We start from the raw sequence: 19,558 nt of genomic DNA, 5'->3' as shown, positions 1-19,558 counted from the left end.
AACGACATCTGTAAGTACACACCCTCTATCAATCAGTGACTGAGTGTAACGGAGTCGGCTACGGAACAAGATACACTGAACTGCGCTTTGGATCCGACAGTATGTGTGTTCATCGATTCGTCGATTTAAGTAAACGCTTTCCACATAGCTGTTTTTGTGTCTCTGATTTCTACCTCTACAACCCCTCTACAACCCACACATGTTTACAGGACACAAAAATTTGAAACAATTGAATGCACCGTGTTTCGCTTGAAAGATAAGCGTACTTATTGACTCTGACCAGCTGACGTAATGTTGGTCAACAGACACAAATTCCAATGGCTCGTGTCCTGTCTTTGTCACGTTTTTGTTGCATATCCATATGCTGCTCGCTATGATTTGCCTCTCACAGAGAGAAACGCACCTGTAATTTTGATAATGCTCATAGATTAAAATGTCCACAAGGAAATTATTGTGGTAATACTAGTAATAATTTGGTGTGGCTCAATGTCCTGGTGCAGATCTTTCAGTTGAACGCCATTTCTTCGACTTGCTTCTACCTCACCGACCACAGTTATCCAATCGCGGAAAGCGGACCTGCAGTTCAACGTGGAATTCGAATCACGTGTCGTTTCTGGCGACTGTTCATGTCGTTGAGAGGTGAAGGCTAGGACAAAACGAAGACTGAAAAATCCGTGGTCCGACCGAGATTCACTACCGTTATCTCTTGGTTTCCACGCACACGCTTTTCCGCTAGACCACCAGGCCCTACATGTTGTAGTCATTCACGGTATTGTTCTGTAGCCTTGAAAGAATCTGGATACTAAGAAAAGAAACAATTAACTTTCACAAAAAATATAATGATTTTTAAAATATCTTACGTTTCAATAATGCTAGAGAAACTAGATTTCATGTGTAATTTTCATTTTCTGTTATATCGGTGTCTGTAAAGGTCTAACCTAAACCGACATCAGCCCAGTTATTAACGGGAGACATCATATTTAAATGGGTTTCAGAACAACGATCGAACCCGGTGTTCTTCACTTGGCTTGTATTGTATCGTATCGTATTAAACCGGAGACCTAGAAACGACGGAGAGACTTCGCCCCGCCGTAGCCCTCAGTGGTTCACAACCCCACAATAGGCCACAGCAGTCCACCCCACCCCAAAGCCGCTCCATACCGAACCCAGGGTTATTGTGCGGTTCGGCCGCCTATTAGACGGAGGGGGTCCGACAGCCGATCAGTTCCAGTCATTCCACTAGGAAGGAGGTACACGCTCGTGTTGTCTGTGGTTCAACCATGCCTAGACAGTCAATACCGTGGTTCAGTTGCGTTCGCATTGTTACTTTGCGCCAGAAATGGCTCTCGACAAAGGAAGTGTCCAGGCGTCTCGGAGTGAACCAAAGCGATGTTGTTTAGACATGGAAGAGATACAGGGAGACAGGAATTATCAATTACATGCCTCGCTCAGGCCGTCCAAGGGCTACTACAGCAGTGGATGACCACTACCTATGAATTGTGGCTCGGAGGAACCCTGACACCAACGCCACCATGTTGAATGATGCTTTTCGTGGAGCCACAGGACGTCGTGTTACGACTCAAACTGTGCGCAATAGGCTGCGTGATGCGCAACTTCACTCCCGACGCTCATGGCGTGGTCTATATTTGCAACCACGACACCATGCAGCGCAGTACAGATAGGCCCAACAACATGCCGAATGGACCGCTCAGGATTGGCATCACGTTCTCTTCACTGATGAGTGTCGCATATGCCAACACCAGACAGTAGTCGGAAACGTGTTTGGAGGCAAACCTGTCAGGCAGAACGCCTTAGACACACTGTCCAGCGAGTGCAGCAAGGAGGTGGTTCTCTGCTGTTTTGGGGTGGCATTATGTGGGGCCGACGTACGCCGCTGGTGGTCATGGAAGGCGCGGTAACGGCTGTGCGATACGTGAATGCCATCCCCCGACCGATAGTGCAACCACATCGGCAGCATAGTGGCGAGGCGTTCGTCTTCATGGACTACAATTGGCGCCCCCATCGTGCACATCTTGTGAATGACTTCCTTCAGGATAACGACATCGCTCGACTAGAGTGGCCAGCATGTTCTCCAATCGTGAACCATATCTAACATGACTGGGATAGATTGAAAAGTGCTCTTTATGGACGACGTGACCCACTAACAGCTGTGAGGGATCTACGCCGAATCACCGTTGAGGAATGGAACAATCTGGACCAACAGTACCTTGATGAACTTTTGGATAGTACGCCACGACGAATACAGGCATATATCAATGCAAGAGGACGTGCTACTGGGTATTAGACGTTCCGGTGTGTACAGCAATCTGGACCATCACCTCTGAGCCGGCCGGTGTGGCCGTGCGGTTATAGGCGCTTCAGTCTGGAACCGCGTGACCGCTACGGTCGCAGGTTCGAATCCTGCCTCGGGCATGGATGTGTGTGATGTCCTTAGGTTACTTAGGTTTAAGTAGTTCTAAGTTCTAGGGGACTGACGACCACAGATGTTAAGTCCCATAGTGCTCCGAGCCATTTGAACCATTTGAACCACCACCTCTGAAGGTCTCGCTGTATGGTGGTACAACATGCAATCTGTGGTTTTCATGAGCAATAAAAACGGCGGAAATGATGTTTATGTTGGTCTCTATTCCAATTTTCTGTACAGGTTCCGGTACTGTCGGAACCTACGTGATACCAAAACTTTTTTTAATGTGTGTATTTAGCGCAGAAAGTCAAACGCCACAATAAATAATTTTATGCTTGTTAAGCCGAATGCTACAACGTGCTCTGTACATCAAAGGCGCAACCATCGCCTGGACGGATGCTGGCTGGCGTCAGCTAACTGTTGGCTGGTGGAAGTCGTCTGCTGCATCGAGAGGAGACTCTTGACCAGGAATTGTTCTGATCAAGACACGAATCTGCGAGGTCTTACGTGGAACTATTTTCGGAATGCTGTTTTCTATTAAGGTTAGCTTAGAAAAGGACGTAAATTATCTTCGTGTTTTCATCAGCCTGATACTTTTAGCAAAGCCAAGAGAACAACACTAGATTAGAGCGTTGTTCCGAGACCTATTTAAAGACAATGTTTCCCGCTAATAACTGGGCTGAAGACGGTTTATGGTGGACCATAACGGAGGCCGATGTCGTAGCAAATGAAAACTCCTACACGTCTTTGTGACCTTATTGTAACATAGGATATTTTAAAAATCATTGTGCGTTCGCGAATTCCTTTGGTGCTAAACGATTCGCTGCTTCTTTCCTCACTATCTACATTCTTTCATGATTACAGAACAGTACCCTGACAGATCACAATAGTATGCCGGATCTGATGGTCTAGAGGTGCAGCGCGTGCCTGGAAAGCGAGAGATCATGGGAGTGAATTTCGGTCGGATCACAGGCGTCAAGTCGCCGATGTGGTGTCCAATACAAAGACTTGCACCAGGGCAGTGACCTATACGAAATTATTACTATGATTACCACAGTCATTTCCTAGTAGACATTGTGATCCAAAAGCGTTATTAAAATTACGTATGCGTTTTTCTCTGTGACGGTGAAATACTAGTGAGCAACATATGGAAATGCAACGAAAACGTGATGAGGGCGGCACAAGAACCTCAGGAATTTGTGTCTGTTGTCCAATGTTACGTCAGATGGACAGGCTTAATATACAAGTTTATCTTTGTAATAAAACATTCTGTTTTCAATTGTCGCTTCAAATAATCGTGTGAGTTAGTATTTGTTCCTAATATGCTATCGGATTTTTATATTAATTATTTTAATAAAATGTCTCTTTTGGATCGATTAGCTGTCGCTGTAAAGGTCCACAATCGATTATCAACTTTTTAGTTGTATGGAATTAATAACAAGTGGCGGACTGTAGTTTGCAACCCTGATTTCAGTAATTAGAAAATTCGTTTCTCAGCGGCCTGTGCTTTCTGGAATCTCACAAAACGAAATATAGTGAGCATTAAAACATACGATCTAAATGAACTATCAAGAAATAATAGAAAAATTTCAGGGCTAAATTGATATAACAGTTAGCTAGCATTAGAATTTTATAAAATCACCAATCAACGCGGTAGCAAAGAAAACGATTGTGTCAGACAAGATTACGAAAACGATATAGCAGACGAAGTATGCGAACAATCATTAATAGAATAAGTATCTCTTGGAAAAGATTGAAATGCTCTTGAAAAAGAGAACACAATGACCAGTTTTAAACAACAAATAGGAGCAACGGCAAAAATACTAAGTAGAGTACAAAGATTACAAAAACATTCCAAGTGCCGCAATCGGTTTCAACCATCCAGTGGTCATCAGACTTCACTAGATAAGAAAGAGGAAACAAAGAATCATTACGGAATCTACAAAACCTCTCAAGTAATCATCTACTTAATGATTTCCTGACACATCGCGTCGAGATACAGCATCGTCTACTGCGTGCTGTACTCTCCGGTCCGGCATGCTACTAGGCTATGCTGCCCTTCAGCTACGCATCATGACAGAAATACTGCGCATCCTAGACGTCAGCGTGCATCTCATATTGTTACCAACGAACATAATATGCAATGAATAATTTGTCTTCCTTTACTACATTGCTTTAGTTTCTTCTTTATTTCTCCTATCCAGTTACAGCGCCATCTATCACAAAGCGAAAAAAGTGGTTCAACTAAAACATTCATATTTCTTTACGTACTACACGAATACGTAATAAAAAATGGGGGTTCCTATTTTTAAAAAACGCAGTTGATATCAGTTTGACCTATGGCAGCGCCATCTAGCGGACCAACCATAGCGCCATCTGGTTTCCCCCTTTAAGCTAGACAAGTTTCGTTCTTTGTAGTTTTTTCGTTTGATGCTTATTGTGGTGTCACCGCCAGACACCACACTTGCTAGGTGGTAGCCTTTAAATCGGCCGCGGTCCGTTAGTATACGTCGGACCCTCCTGTCGCCACTATCAGTGATTGCAGACCGAGCGCCGCCACACGGCAGGTCTAGAAAGACTTCCTAGCACTCGCCCCAGTTGTACAGAGACGATAGTTTAGCATAGCCTTCAGCTACGTCATTTGCTACGACCTAGCAAGACGCCATTATCAGTTACTATTGATATTGTGAATCATGTACCGCCAAGACCGACGTTCATCATTAATGGATTAAGTATTCCACCAGCTACGTCGGTTTTCTAAATTCTAATTTCCTTGTCCTGTTCCAGACCTCACGCCAGCCTGCGTGAGCTAAAACGCTTGCCTTTCGGCCTCCTCTAGTAACACGGTGTTGGCTCTCTTGCCAACCACAACATTGGCGATGAGGCAAAACCACGGTCTTATATATATTGCCCTGATTTAATTTTGTAATGGCTTCGCCACAATCTCCAAATGTGCTGTCCGAATTTTATCGCTTACAGAATCAGCAGACGCAGGCATTACTGGATGCCCTTGGACAGCTCGTCCAGGGTCAATGTGCAATGCAAAACGATGCGGCAGCCGCCGCTCCACTGCTAACGCAGCAACAACATGCAGTTGCACCAACTTTTCGACCTTTTGATGCTGCACCGGAAAGCTGGACAGAGTGGTCACGCCAATTTGGATTTCATCTCGCCGCCTACAGAAGTCAAGGTAATGAGCGGCAGCCTTTTTTGTTAGCATCAGTCGGGGTGAACACGTACCGTGTGATAGTCAAATTATTTCCCCGACGCGACGTAGCAACTCTGTCCTACGAAGAAATTTTTTCTGCATTAGATGCATATTTCAAAGAATCAGTCAATGTAGTTGCGAAACGGTATAGCTTCTTTCGTACAAAACGTACGGCAGGTCAGACTAATCGGGAGTGGGTTGCAACATTGCAAGGCCTTACTAGGGATTGTGCTTTTGAGTGTCAATGTGGACTCCCTTATTCAGATACTATGGTACGTGATGCAGTTGCACAGAACGTTTCTGATGTTCGTATAAGGGAACAGATTTTGAAACTAGTCAATCCCTCCCTTCAACAAGTGATGGACATATTGGATCGGCAGGACACACTTGACTTTGCTCAGGAATCATTTGAAACTTCGCCACCCGTGTGTCAGGTTAACCGGCTCGCCGGGCGAGCTGCACGGAACAGTAAACAGTCCTTGCGCCCGGACGCGCCGCTGCCGCCAGGTTCTCAGCCACGTGTGCCGCGTCGGCAAGCAAATGCAGTGCTAAAATCATGCACGCGGTGCGCTACTAGACATTCGCGTGAGAATTGCCCAACACGCCAAGCTATTTGCTTTTTCTGTAATAAAAAAGAACATGTTCAGAGTGTTTGCCAGAAAAAGCTCAGATCGGAAACTCACAACCATTCCATGCCCTTTGCTTCTCGCCGGATTCGAACCAAGGATACTCAGGTTCGTGAAACTTCGCCCATGGAAATTCATGTGGTTCATTCCACTCCGCTCAGTGCCACTCTCTCTAACAGTGACTGTGTTCGTCCCACAAATAGTGTGCATCGACATCGCCGGAAATCCCGTCAAGTAGCAAGTGATTATGTACCAGTGTCAGTTCACATTGTACAAGACAGTCACTCTTGTCGTCAGCAGGAAAATAAACTTTTTGTAGACTTGGACATTAACGGCAAAGTGATACCATTCCAGGTCGATACCGGAGCTGCAGTTCCACTGATCAATCAAGACACGTACAAACTGCTGGGAACACCTCCGTTGCGTGCCGCAGATGTTAAGTTAACTAGCTATTCAGGTCAAGACATCCCTGTGTTAGGACAGTACAGCCTTCTTGCAACATACAAAGGACAAACAAAACTTGTGTCATTGTACATCCTTCGTTCTTCTACTGCACTGAACTTGTTTGGTTTCGATTTATTTCAGTTGTTTAACTTGTCTATAGTAAATCAGGTCCTATCAGTGAACCAGACTGTGCCTTCAGACAGTGTTTCTCGTCTATGTGAAGAATTTGCAGACATTTTTGCACCGGGTCTCGGTTGCGCTAAGAACTATAAAGCACATTTGGAACTGAAAGTAAACGCGCAACCGAAATTTTTCAGAGCGCGCAATGTTCCCCACGCATTGCATGATGAGGTCGCAAAAACATTACACGATTTGGAATCACAAGGTGTAATTGAACGTGTGCAGGCTTCTCTCTGGGCATCACCCATAGTAATTTTGCCAAAACCTTTGGGAAAATTGAGACTTTGTGTGGACTTCAAGGCAACAGTGAATCCATAACTAGTGATTGCAACTTTTCCTTTACCCCGCCCGGAAGCTCTTTTTGACAAACTGTGCCCGGGTAAATATTTTTCGAAGTTGGACCTCGCAGATGGGTACTTGCAAATACCGGTGGTCGAAGAATCCCAGCGCGTTTTGGTGGTTAACACGCATCTTGGGTTGTATCAATTCAAACAACTGCAATTCAGGTGTGCATCCGCCCCTGCATTGTTTCAGCAATATCTACAAACTGTTTGTCCGTCGGTCCCTACTGCAGCAAACTATCTGGACGATATTGTGATCTCTGGAAAGACGGAAGAACATTTGGCCAATCTCAGAACATTATTTCAGGTGTTGCGACAAAATGGTTTTCGCTTGCGGAAGGACAAATGTGTGTTTTTTGCTCGTGATTTGCCATACCTGGGACATGTACTCAATGCCCAAGGCATACATCCCAGTCCCTCGCGCCTTCGTGCCATACAAGACTTGCCTTCGCCGCAGAATTTGAAGCAGCTACAGAGTGTGCTGGGAAAAATAAATTACTATAACAGATATGTGCCACATGCCTCTTCTATTTCAGCTCCGCTTCATCGCTTACACCGTAAAGGTGTTCCGTTCGTCTGGACGACGGAATGCGAACGCGCCTTTCGCCAGTTGAAATCGGCGTTGCTTTCCAATACTTGCCTTACGCCCTTCGATCCCCAGAAGCCCCTTTTGTTGATGGTGGATGCATCGGATTCGGGATCGGTGCTGTGCTTGCGCACAAAGATGGATCGCACGATCGCCCTATTGCCTTTGCGTCCAAACTGCTCTCGTCTGCGCAAAGAAATTATACACAGATCGAGAAAGAAGCATTGGCTCTCATATTTGGTGTTACAAAGTTTCATGATTTCTTGTATGGTCGTCACTTTACCATCATCACAGACCACAAACCTTTGACATCGCTTTTTCATCCGAACAAGCTTGTACCTCCACGTACAGCGCAGAAATTCATTCGCTGGTCTATTTTCCTCTCGCAGTACCGCTACGATATCTTGTATCGGTCCACTGCTAAGCACGGAAACGCCGATGCGTTGTCCCGTTTGACTGTTGCTGAGGATAGAGCATTCGATTCCTCCGAATTTGCTTGCATGTTCATTGATTCGGAAACCGATGACGTGTTCGAATTGTTTCCGATTGATTTTCGTACTGTAGCTACAGCTACAGCTGCCGACCCTGTCCTTGCTACCGTTCTGCGTTTTGTTGCTACGCAATGGCCCTTGTCGAAGTCACGGATCGGGGATCCGTTGGTTCGCCGATTTTTTGCTCACCAGGAGTGACTTTTTGTATGACGTGGTGTTTTGCTGTTGCGTTCTGGTAATGATCAGTCCAGGGTCATGGTACCACGTTCGTTACAGTCCTCTGTCTTACAGCTTCTCCACCAAGGACATTGGGGTATAGTGAGAACGAAACAACTTGCTCGTCAGCACTTTACTTGGTTTGGAATCGAAGCCGCGATTACGAATATGTGCTCTTCTTGCATGGTGTGTGCCGAACAACAATCAGCACCACCGCGGAAATTCTTTGCATGGCCAAAAGCCACTTCCCCTTGGCAACGCTTACACATCGATTTTGCTGGTCCATTCTGGAATGCTCGATGGTTGGTTGTGGTAGATTCATTCAGTAATTTTCCTTTTGTTGTCCGGATGTCTTCCACGACGTCATCTGCCACCATCCAAGCGTTATCTGCTATCTTTTGCATTGAAGGTCTTCCACAGACTATTGTTTCCGACAATGGCCCACAATTCATGTCCACAGAATTTCAGTCATTCTGCAAGGCCAATGGTATTCAACATCTGACATCCGCGCCGTTTTCGCTACAGTCAGACGGTGCCGCTGAACGATTGGTCAGAACTTTCAAGTCACAGATGTTGAAGTTGAAAGAGTCGCATTCTCGGGAGGACGGGTTATTGCTCTTTTTGTCCTCGTATCGCTCTCAGCCCCGAGATGGTCGCTCGCCGGCTGAGTTGCTCCACGGTCGTCATCATCGAACCTTGATGTCTTTGCTACATCCGCCGCATCAGGTTCCTGTGCAGCGGCAGACACCTGCTTTTGCTCCAGGCGACGTTGTCTACTATCGCCACTATCGAGGTTCACGGCGTTGGCTCGAAGGGCGCATTCTTCGCTGCCTCGGCCGCGCTATGTATCTGGTTTTGGGGGCCTCTGGTGAGGTGCGTCGGCATCTCAATCAGCTGCGCCTCTGTCGTCGCATGGGATCTGCCGCTCCCCGTCTGCTTTCAGCGACGGTGCCGTCCGGTCAGCGCCCTGGGGACCCAGCTACTGGCTCGCCTCAGCCCCAGGTGTTACCGACGCTGCCTTCCATTTTGCCCCATGGCGACGCGCCGCCGCCGCCGCCGCCGCCTGGTGACGCCAGCAGTGGACGCTTCGCTGCAGCCGCCGGGCGCCTCCCTGGGTCACGCGCCGCCGATCGCTTCCCGGGACCAGTTGTCCTCCGACATGGACCTCTTGCCCGCTCCGGACCATATGTCGTCTTCGCCCGTCAGGTGCCCCGGCCCGATGGAGGTCGACCCTTCGGCCCCTCCAGTCTCTCTACGGGCGCATACACCGCATGTTGGTGAGCACCCTGGAGCAGGTTTTCAGGCGTTTCCTAGCTCCCCGCGGTCCGAATGGCAGGGTGCGGGTGGCACAGCCTCGCCTGTTGTTAGGCTCCCCACCTCGTCGCATACGTTAACATGGGGTCCTCCCCAAGCCGGGAGAAAGCCTTATACCACAACCGTACGCCGATTTGCGGGGGAGGAATGTGGTGTCACCGCCAGACACCACACTTGCTAGGTGGTAGCCTTTAAATCGGCCGCGGTCCGTTAGTATACGTCGGATCCGCGTGTCGCCACTATCAGTGATTGCAGACCGAGCGCCGCCACACGGCAGGTCTAGAGACTTCCTAGCACTCGCCCCAGTTGTACAGCCGACTTTGCTAGCGATGGTTCACTGCCTACTTACGTTCTCATTGGCCGAGACGATAGTTTAGCATAGCCTTCAGCTACGTCATTTGCTACGACCTAGCAAGACGCCATTATCAGTTACTATTGATATTGTGAATCATGTACCGCCAAGACCGACGTTCATCATTAATGGATTAAGTATTCCACCAGCTACGTTCGTTTTTCTAAATTCTAATTTCCTTGTCCTGTTCCAGACCTCACGCTAGCCTGCATGAGCTAAAACGCGTGCCTTTCGGCCTCCTCTAGTAACACGGTGTTGGCTCTCTTGCCAACCACAACATTGACGACGAGGCAAAACCGCGTTGAGATATTTGGCCTGGTCACTATCAATGGACCACCCTGTATAGAAAGCGAAAAACATGATTAGGTAAATAAAATTGTATTTGACAATGGGAATTATTCCCGGTACGCGTCGTGTGGGAAATAATATTAAAGTTATCAAAATAATGACTGGCAACAGGAAACATTTTGATGTTGAAAACGAAACTACTGAAGATGGTCCATTTATTAGTAATATTACCGTGCAATGAATGTCATCCACCGTGTTGTCGGGGCTATAATTGCTGATTAGCGAGTTATGGGTTATAGGTTGGATTGATGCCTCCCGGTATTATTTAACAGTCGTGATTTCTGGAAGGTTCTGGACTTAGGTATTGACGCAATATTGGAATTCTTTGCATGTGTAAAGAGGAACCCTCTCTGGTATTGCGGGCAGTTCAGCTCATACAGTTTCATCTGTGTTCCACAAACGATCTAACAGTGTGAAGTGTTAGTTCTTGTTGATGACCCTCTTCTTGTAAGTAGTACTTATTCTGGAATCTACGTGAGGCAGTTCGATGGCGATGCTGGGTTCCTATTACACAGACGTTGCCGTGGCTGCAGTGGGGTGTAATACTTCGCTGCTGCAGGCTCAGAACTAAAGCGCTCCACTTACGCAACGCTTTTAACGTGGTGAGACTTCCGCAAAAGTCACAGAAGACGGACAGTTAGGGTTTACCTGAAATGTTTGCTTCTACCTTAAAGGGGTAACCCGTTTGAAGGCTGACTCGCAGCTGAGGGACGCTGCCGAGCATCGAGTATCTAAGATACCTGAGCGAATGAATAAAGCCTTTCCCGTGGCGGATGGTCTTATTGTTGGGTTGCAGCCTTCTCGACAGATAAGGAATGCAGAGGTGCACCTGTAGGAATTCTCAGCGATTTTCACAACAAAATTCTGCATGGTAAGCAGCTAGGGAAGCAGCGTCCAGTGGCGTGGAGTGCTGGAACTCGTAACATCGCGAGGACAATGCGGGAGTTCCCATGTTGTATTCTAGCCATCTCCCACAGCGCTTTCGAAACAGGATCAGCCTGTACGAAGATTGGCAGACATGGTTATCCAGTGTCGATCGTTCAGCGGGCGACACTGCAAACTGAGTCCGCCTATGGCAAAGAAGATACAATGGGAGAGCCCTGAAGGATAGAACGGGGGAAAATGAACAAAATTGTTGGGCAGGGGCAGCCTGGGGATTCAATCAGTCAGATCAATCAGCTGGAGGGTAGCTAAATTATTCAGTTGATGCTGGATCATTCAGTCGATCAGTATGGGAGTATGATGAGATCAGAGAAGATTCTGTCTTTCGGAAGTCTTTCAGAGATCACTCGGAGTTGACACTGCGAGACTATGATTCGGAGATGTTTGGGAGTTCATTCTGAGACGACTAAAGCGTTCAACAGAAGATCCTTTCAGAAGGTCAGCATGTGATATGGTAAGTGAATCACATCCTGTTTCGCATACAGCATTCTGCCTTCGCCTTACGGAAGCTTGTGAGCCTATTGTCGATTCAAAATGAGGATTATATTAATACCTACAGCTGCTAACTGGCATTGATATATATCAACGGAGACAGGTGACAATGTGTGCCCCGACCGGGACTCGAACCCGGGATCTCCTGCTTACATGGCAGACGCTCTATCCATCTTTGTTCGATACAGTTCGTTGCGTTTGGTCTGGGTGGACGTCACAAGACATTTGTTCAAGTTCATCGTTGATTCCTTGACTCAGTTTTTTTATTACAGAGAGCACACAGCCCTCTGACCGAACACTCTGAGCTACCGTGCCGGCGTCCATCTGAGCCACCGGGGGCACAGATGATAGTGCGACTGCAGGGACTATCTCCACACGCCTCCAGCGAGACCCACATTCTCACCTTGTATGTCCACACACTACATTCGTAGTGTCCCACCCCAGCACACTCATTACTCGTGGAAGACATTCTTACCAAGTCCCGTAAGAGTTGGGGGAATATGTGTGCATCCGCACAGAAGAAGGACGTCATGGCCGGTGTTTCCAGAACTATATACTTATATGGCTATGGTGTCTATTGTCGATTCAGTTTTCAGACTGAGTTGGATCACGGTATGTGTTCCTAAGTCTATTGTCACTTTCTGACATCCTCATTTTTCATTCCGTGTCACACGGTCTTCTTTGCGGTCCGATGCTTGAATCTTTAAACTTCTGACTGCATTTTCCACGTCTCATAGCCTCCAAATAGTGTAACATTGACACTGCCTCTACTGCATAATCAGTGCAGACAACAGATGGCGTGAGTGTATTGGAAGTCAGCGAGTGTCCGCGTACGGCGAAGGACAACATTGCGTTGTCCACTGGTCGGCGTTTTTGGCTTAAGAGCTCTTGGGCAGGATGCACGGGACGAGAAAAAAGTTAAGCTGCTCTGAACGCCGCATCAGAACCATGGGTACACAAAGATGAGCTCTGTTGCCTGCTAGACAACACCAAAAGAGGCCTCGTGTCAGATAAACACGGCACGCCAACATCACATCAGCTGGCCACACATGCACATACCGCTGACCCCGAGAAGAGGTGAGACAGCGGTTCTTGACCCCCCCCCCCCCCCCGCCATTACTGAGTCGCGTTTGGGTCCAGTGAAATCGGCGATAATTCTATTTCGTATTTATCTATTTTATATAGGTATTTTATTTTGTATTTATGTTTTGTGAAAGAAAGATAATAACATTTATGGGAATTGTGAATCTGCATTGTTGCCAAATACTTTTTGTTATTTATTTACTTATTTATTCCCCACACGAGTTTCAGCGACAAATATCGCCATCATCAGTGGGTCTCTAAATCTAAAACATTCAGAAAATAGCATGGTTATAAAACACTGAAACACATTATTACATTTGCACTGTTTGTTTTTTAAATATGGTTTCTGTGGATACTTCCATACTACCTTACTTATTGTACTTTAATGCATTGTTTTAAGAATTGTTGTCGCTGTTTGCTGCATATATTCTGTGATTTTTCTGTTGCCGTTTTTCTTGGTATGCATCATGTCATCTACAATGCACAAAACCATGGTTTAACGTAAAATAAATAAAGTAGTATGACAGTACCGACAGAAAACAATATTTAAAAAACACAGTACAAATTTAATAATGTGTTACAGTGTTTTATAGCTATGCTATTTTCTGCATGCTTTTTGAAGAGCCTAGTGATGATGGCGATATTTGTTGATGAAACTAATTTGTGGAGTAAATACGTAAATAAATAACAACAAGTGTTTTGCTTCAAGGCGGATTCACAATTCTCATATTTCTGTTTTTTTTTTTCTGTGCAAACACGGACCAAATGGAAGAGTTCAAAGATAAAGTTATAATAAAATATGTAGATGTTTCCATGTCTTTATTATGTTACTGCAGATTTCGCATCCAGAGTGGGGCCATGTCATTATCAATACAAGCAGTACATCAAGCTGGGGAAAACTGTCAGCAAACCGACTTATAGAAAAAGACATCGGCAGTGAGTCAGATGAAGACTGCATCCAGCCGTGTCTTCTGAATGTACTGGCGGTCTAAACGGCTCTGACAAATTTCAGATTGAAATTAACAAAATATTTTATAATTCCGCATATCCGAAGAAAAAGTGAAGCACATTGCTCGTAGCCAAGCAAACGCGACACAATCGTATACAAATATTGTTTTGGCACTGTACCATGCAGTGAATCCGAGTATGACGAATGCCTACAAAATTTAACAGCTAATGAAAGACGCTGCAGTGGAGGTCGATCAAGCTCTCCTTTTGAAGGCTATAACCACTACAGTGGAGTTCATCAAGCGCTGCCTACAAAGCAATAGAAGATCACGCTGAAAGACGTTTGACAGACTTTCGAATGTCGTAACAATGACAATCGTAGAAGACCATTAGGACCTCGCATTGCTAGTATGGCAGGTAGGTCTAGTAAGAGAAGCGATAGAAGGGCATGTGATGTCTATTAATTATGAACTCACACAGCTGGAAGCAGCAGCATTAAATGTCGATCTCACAAGGGAACCTTCCCATCGCACCCCCCTCAGATTTAGTTATAAGTTGGCACAGTGGATAGGCCTTGAAAAACTGAACACAGATCAATCGAGAAAACAGGAAGAAGTTGTGTGGAACTATGAAAAAAATAAGCAAAATATAGAAAATGAATAGTCCATGCACAATATAGGTAACATCAAGGAGATTATATGCTCAGGAGCGCCGTGGTCTCGTGGTTAGCGTGAGCAGCTGCAGCGCGAGAGGTCCTTGGTTCAAGTCGTCCCTCTAGTGAAAAGTTTAATTTTTTATATAATCAACTTCGCTCTCCAAAATTCCAGGACATGTTCAGATTTGCTTGGACATATGCAGGATTTGACGGTCTACGCACGGAAAAATTTGAAAACGTTAAAAACATATGTTTTGACAGAGCACAGGGAAAACTGTGCGACTGTGAAACTATTGCATTCATTTGTTGCAGTTTATGTGACAAACTCTTATGTTTTCATCACTTTTTTGGGAGTGATTATCACATCCACAAGAAAACCTAAATCGGGCAAGGTAGAAGAATCTTTTTACCCATTCGCCAAGTGTACCAGTTAGGTGGGTCGACAACATATTCCTGTCAAGTGACGCACATGCCGTCACCAGTGTCGTATAGAATATATCAGACGTGTTTTCCTGTGGAGGAATCGGTTGACCTATGACCTTGCGATCAAATGTTTTCGGTTCCCACTGGAAAGGCACGTCCTTTCGTCTACTAATTGCATGGTTTTGCGGTGCGGTCGCAAAACACAGACACTAAACTTATTACACTGAACAGGGACGTCAATAAACGAACGGACAGATCATAACTTTGCGAAAATAAAGAAAATAAACTTTTCACTCGAGGGAAGAATTGAACCACGGACGTCTCGTTTCGCAGTTGCTCACGCTAACCACGGGAACACGGTGCTCCAGAGCTTAGACTGTCCTTGATGTAGCCTATGTTGCGCATGGACTACTCAGTTTGTATATTTTCTTATTTTTTCATAGTTCCACACAACTTCTTCCTGTTTTCTCGATTTATCTGTGTTCAGTTTTTCATGGCCTATTCACTGTGCCACCTTCTAACTAAATCTGAGGGGGGTGCGATGGGGAGGTTCCCTTGTCAGCAACGTTGTACAGCATCGTTAATTGAAAAAGAGGTTCATCGATCGTTAGCATCAGTTTCAACAAAGCAGGGCAACATCGAGAAACGTTGTCTGTAACTCCAGAATTACGCCGGAACCGTCAGACAACATACAGGGTTCTGGGTGATACCGATATATTATTTAACAGTCTGCGTAAATTTCGGTTAATTGTGTGCTAGATCTGCAGCTTCCTCTTCAGGGTTTCGCAGAACTGTTTTACTTTTAAAATAATTTCATTTACTTGAAGCTCAATTGTGTCAATGTGATTCAACGGTTCGCTAGGTAGTCTACATATTTCGCAGGAAATTACCTATCAATAAGTGAAACGCTGCTAAATACTGGTTGCGTAGTGATAATGTCGGCTTTTATGTTGTTCACGAATTCAAAGACCACTAATTCTGATGTCTTTTGTAAGTGAGGTCTCAGTACTGTGTGATTGCACGATTGCGGAACAAGCACTAGAAGCATATACTTCCATAAAATATCTAGGAATATGCGTACCGAGTGGTTTACAGTGAAACATAAAACTAATCGCAGGAGAGGCAGATGCCAGACTGAGATTCACTGGAAGAATTCTCAGGAAATGTAGTCCGTCAAGAAAGGAGGGAGCTTACAAAACCCCCATTCGGCTAATAATTTAATATTGCTCGTCAGTATGGCATCCGTACCAGACAGGATTGACAGAGAAGTTCTCAAGAAGAACAACACGGTGTGGTTTTCTGTTAAAGCTCCGAGCGCGTACTTCCTAGAAGAGTCAACATATATACTGATTCCTTCTGCGTATATCTCGCAAAAGGCTCATGAAGATAACGTTAGAGATTCGAGCCCACGCGGAGGCTTATCGGCAATCGTTTCCGCGAACCATCCGCAACTGGAACAGGAAAAGGGGAGAGCGACAGTGTTACACGAAGTACCCTCCGCCACACACCGCAAGGTGGCCTGCGCAGTGTAGATGTAGTGCAGATACAAAACGAAAACAGAGCAAAGGAACTGCATTACGGACAAAACGTGAAGCAAAAATTCCAACAATTAAAGAGATATTTTGCAGCGTGTTACTTATGGGGTTACGCTTTGTTTTCGGTCTCTGTTAAATAAACGAAACATAAGCTGTCACATCCACCAGCAACGATTCAATTCATCCTAAAAGTATGACAGATCATTAAAAATTTTCAGGGCATTGTTCCACGGGTATGTTGATATCTACTTAGATAACAATACTTGCACATTAAACCAAACGTAAATATAGCTATAGCATAAAATATTTATCTGATGTTAACTAGAACATTATAACAAATATTTTTTTTAAAAAAATATCTAGAAACTGATTGCTTATAGGAAGTACTGAGTACTCATCACAGATTCAGAGAATAAGAATCACGAATTTACGAGACAGGTTTAGGGCATGTGTCACCCGAAAAAAAAAAGCTGTTCGGAAGCCTTATCGTAGCAGATTGACTTAATGGAAGTAAAAATGTAGGAAACGGTTCTCGCAGATAACGATTAAAAGCAATCGTTCCAGCACATAATGAATTTTAGTCACAGTTGTGGTTAACAAAGGTCTATGCGGGATCATAGTGTTGCGAATAGCCTCATTTGTAACGTGGTGGTGATTAGAGGAAAGCACGATAATAGGAAATTTGTTGTTTTATCATAACTGTATGCATTTAAATTTAATCTTGTTCGAAAAAGCTACGGATATTAGCGAAAAGCAGCGCTAGCACTCGAATGACAGAGCAGTGTCAGTGGTTTTAATTTCCGTTTGAGAACGTGCTGGCTCCTCAGTGTACAAACACACATGAAAAGGAGAAAACTGAATCTGTGGAGGAGTAAAAAGTATTTTAAAACAGTGGCATACGTAATTTATCCCAACAGCTGCACGTCTCGCGGATGGATGCCTGAATCACATGCATTCACGCCGCTCTTCGTTTCACTTCCACGACGTAGTTCGTTTTACGAATCCTCGCTTGTCCACCCATAGACATAGATCCGATGTTTTGTTTGCCACGCTGTTATCTTATAACTTACAGGCTTGTGACATCAAATGTAGGACCTTTCCCTTCACCTACACCTATACCTTGGCTCATATTACTGTGGCTTGCTTTTTTGTGTTGTATGTATTTTCTGTGATTTCAAAATTAACCTGTCTGATAATCTGTTGAAAGCGTTATCACACGATGGTATTGTAAAATGAAATTTGTTCATCTATTTTATATTATCCTCGAGCTGCGTAAGAGAGTGAACTGTCGGACTGTTTAAGACACGAAACTAACACTCTGGAGGTGTTTTCCGAGATTTGCATAAATCGTGTAAAGCGAATGCTGGGATAACTCTTTTGTAAATGACACGGCCAGTTTCCATCACTATCCGTAATCAATCTGAGGTTGTTCTCACTATCTAATGTCAAGCATGGGAACTCAAACCCTGATCTCGGAAATGTCTGGAACAAAACTAAAGCAAATTGTCTGTGAACTATAGTTTTCTTTACCATTATTAAAACTGTGTTTCTCCCTGTGAGTCGCCCCGCGTATTCATGATTTCCTTCATCCGGCGGTGCTGGTTTTCCTGATTCTCTCCATGAGGTGGTGGTCGTATTCAACCCCCACCCCCTACGCTACTGTTTCCACACTTTGACCTTTTATATTGAAAGTGGCATAAGTGTATTCTTTTAAAACAACGAGAGATCACATAAAATAATTTTACACCTAATGAATCGCAAATTATGTAATACCTAATCTGTTAAGACAGCTCTCTTGCCGGGTGGAGTTGCCGCGCGATTTGAGGCGCCATGTCACGGATTGAGCGGCTCTTCCCGCCGGAGGTTCGAGTCCTCCCTCGAGCATGGGTGTGTGTATTGTTCTTAGCATAAGTTAGTTTAAGTAGTGTGTAAGTCTAGGGACCGATAACCCCAGCAGTTTGGTCCCTTAGGAATTCACACATATTTTTTGAAAGCTCTCTCGTTGTAGGATGACACAGAAGCGTATTCACAGCCGTTCGTTGCTTCCGGATGTTGGTCTATACAACACAGACGAGTGTACTGCTTGTAGCATAATTGGTAGAGTCGAGCGCGAGGCAATGGTGGCTCACGCCTGCGTGAACATGTTAGTCAACTCAGGATGAGGAGAGGGAATGTAGTACAATTATAACAAAAATTATTTTAGACATTCACGGGAGTCAAAGTAACCAACTTAATGTGTTTATACACAGAGTTCAGCAAAATCGCACGTGAAAATTCTGGATTACTCTTAACTTGGAGTTCAAACACATCCCAACACCCGAAATATCTATAATGTTCATTCGAAACTTTGAGAGAATTTCTGATGAAGAAATTGGCCAGAACTTTTGTGAAGGATTCTATATGATAAGCGACTCGTGAGTCAGCGACATTCGAGACCTTCATGTTACAGCCAAAAACAAATGTATGATTAGCTGGAGAAGTTTACTGTTTGTCTCTTACTTGGACTGTGCCAGTTAAATAACTGAAACTGTTCCACGAACAAAAAATTCAGCAAATTGCTGGAAAACATGCCTAGGGTAAAAAAATTAACATGAAAAGGAAACCTGATTTTACGTTCTTATTGACCAAAGTAAGTCACTCAACAACATAAATGCCTATCCTTTCTAAGTTGATTCCTATTTTTTACAGACTTTCTTACTTTTCTTCCTTTGTTAATGTCTTCTTTCAGTTTTTCTTTCTTTCTTTCTTTCTTCCTTCCAAAATGTTCTTGATTTCTTATTTTTAGTTGTTCTCTAGACTTCCTATTTAGCCCTTAAGGGATATTAAATTAGTTTCAATCTTTGGTACAGTTTACTTCTAGTTCTGTCCTTATTTCTGTGATACACTTCACTGCTGATTTCTTACGGATATACGGGTAATTTTTTCGTTGGCTTTGTTAGTCTGCCCTCG

General features: G+C 44.7%; 1 protein-coding gene across 1 annotated transcript in view; it reads right to left on the bottom strand.

Moving 5' to 3' along the window:
• The window catches only part of LOC126249132 (GTPase-activating Rap/Ran-GAP domain-like protein 3), a 334,020-nt gene that overhangs the window by 253,613 nt on the left and 60,849 nt on the right, over window positions 1–19,558 (bottom strand). The gene's annotated exons all lie outside the window — the stretch shown is intronic.

The sequence above is a fragment of the Schistocerca nitens genome, chromosome 3, assembly GCF_023898315.1.
Source record: "Schistocerca nitens isolate TAMUIC-IGC-003100 chromosome 3, iqSchNite1.1, whole genome shotgun sequence".
In the NCBI taxonomy this organism is placed as follows: domain Eukaryota; kingdom Metazoa; phylum Arthropoda; class Insecta; order Orthoptera; family Acrididae; genus Schistocerca; species Schistocerca nitens.
The sequence above is the reverse complement of the archived record's forward strand: the minus strand, read 5'-3'. Positions and strand labels throughout refer to the sequence as shown.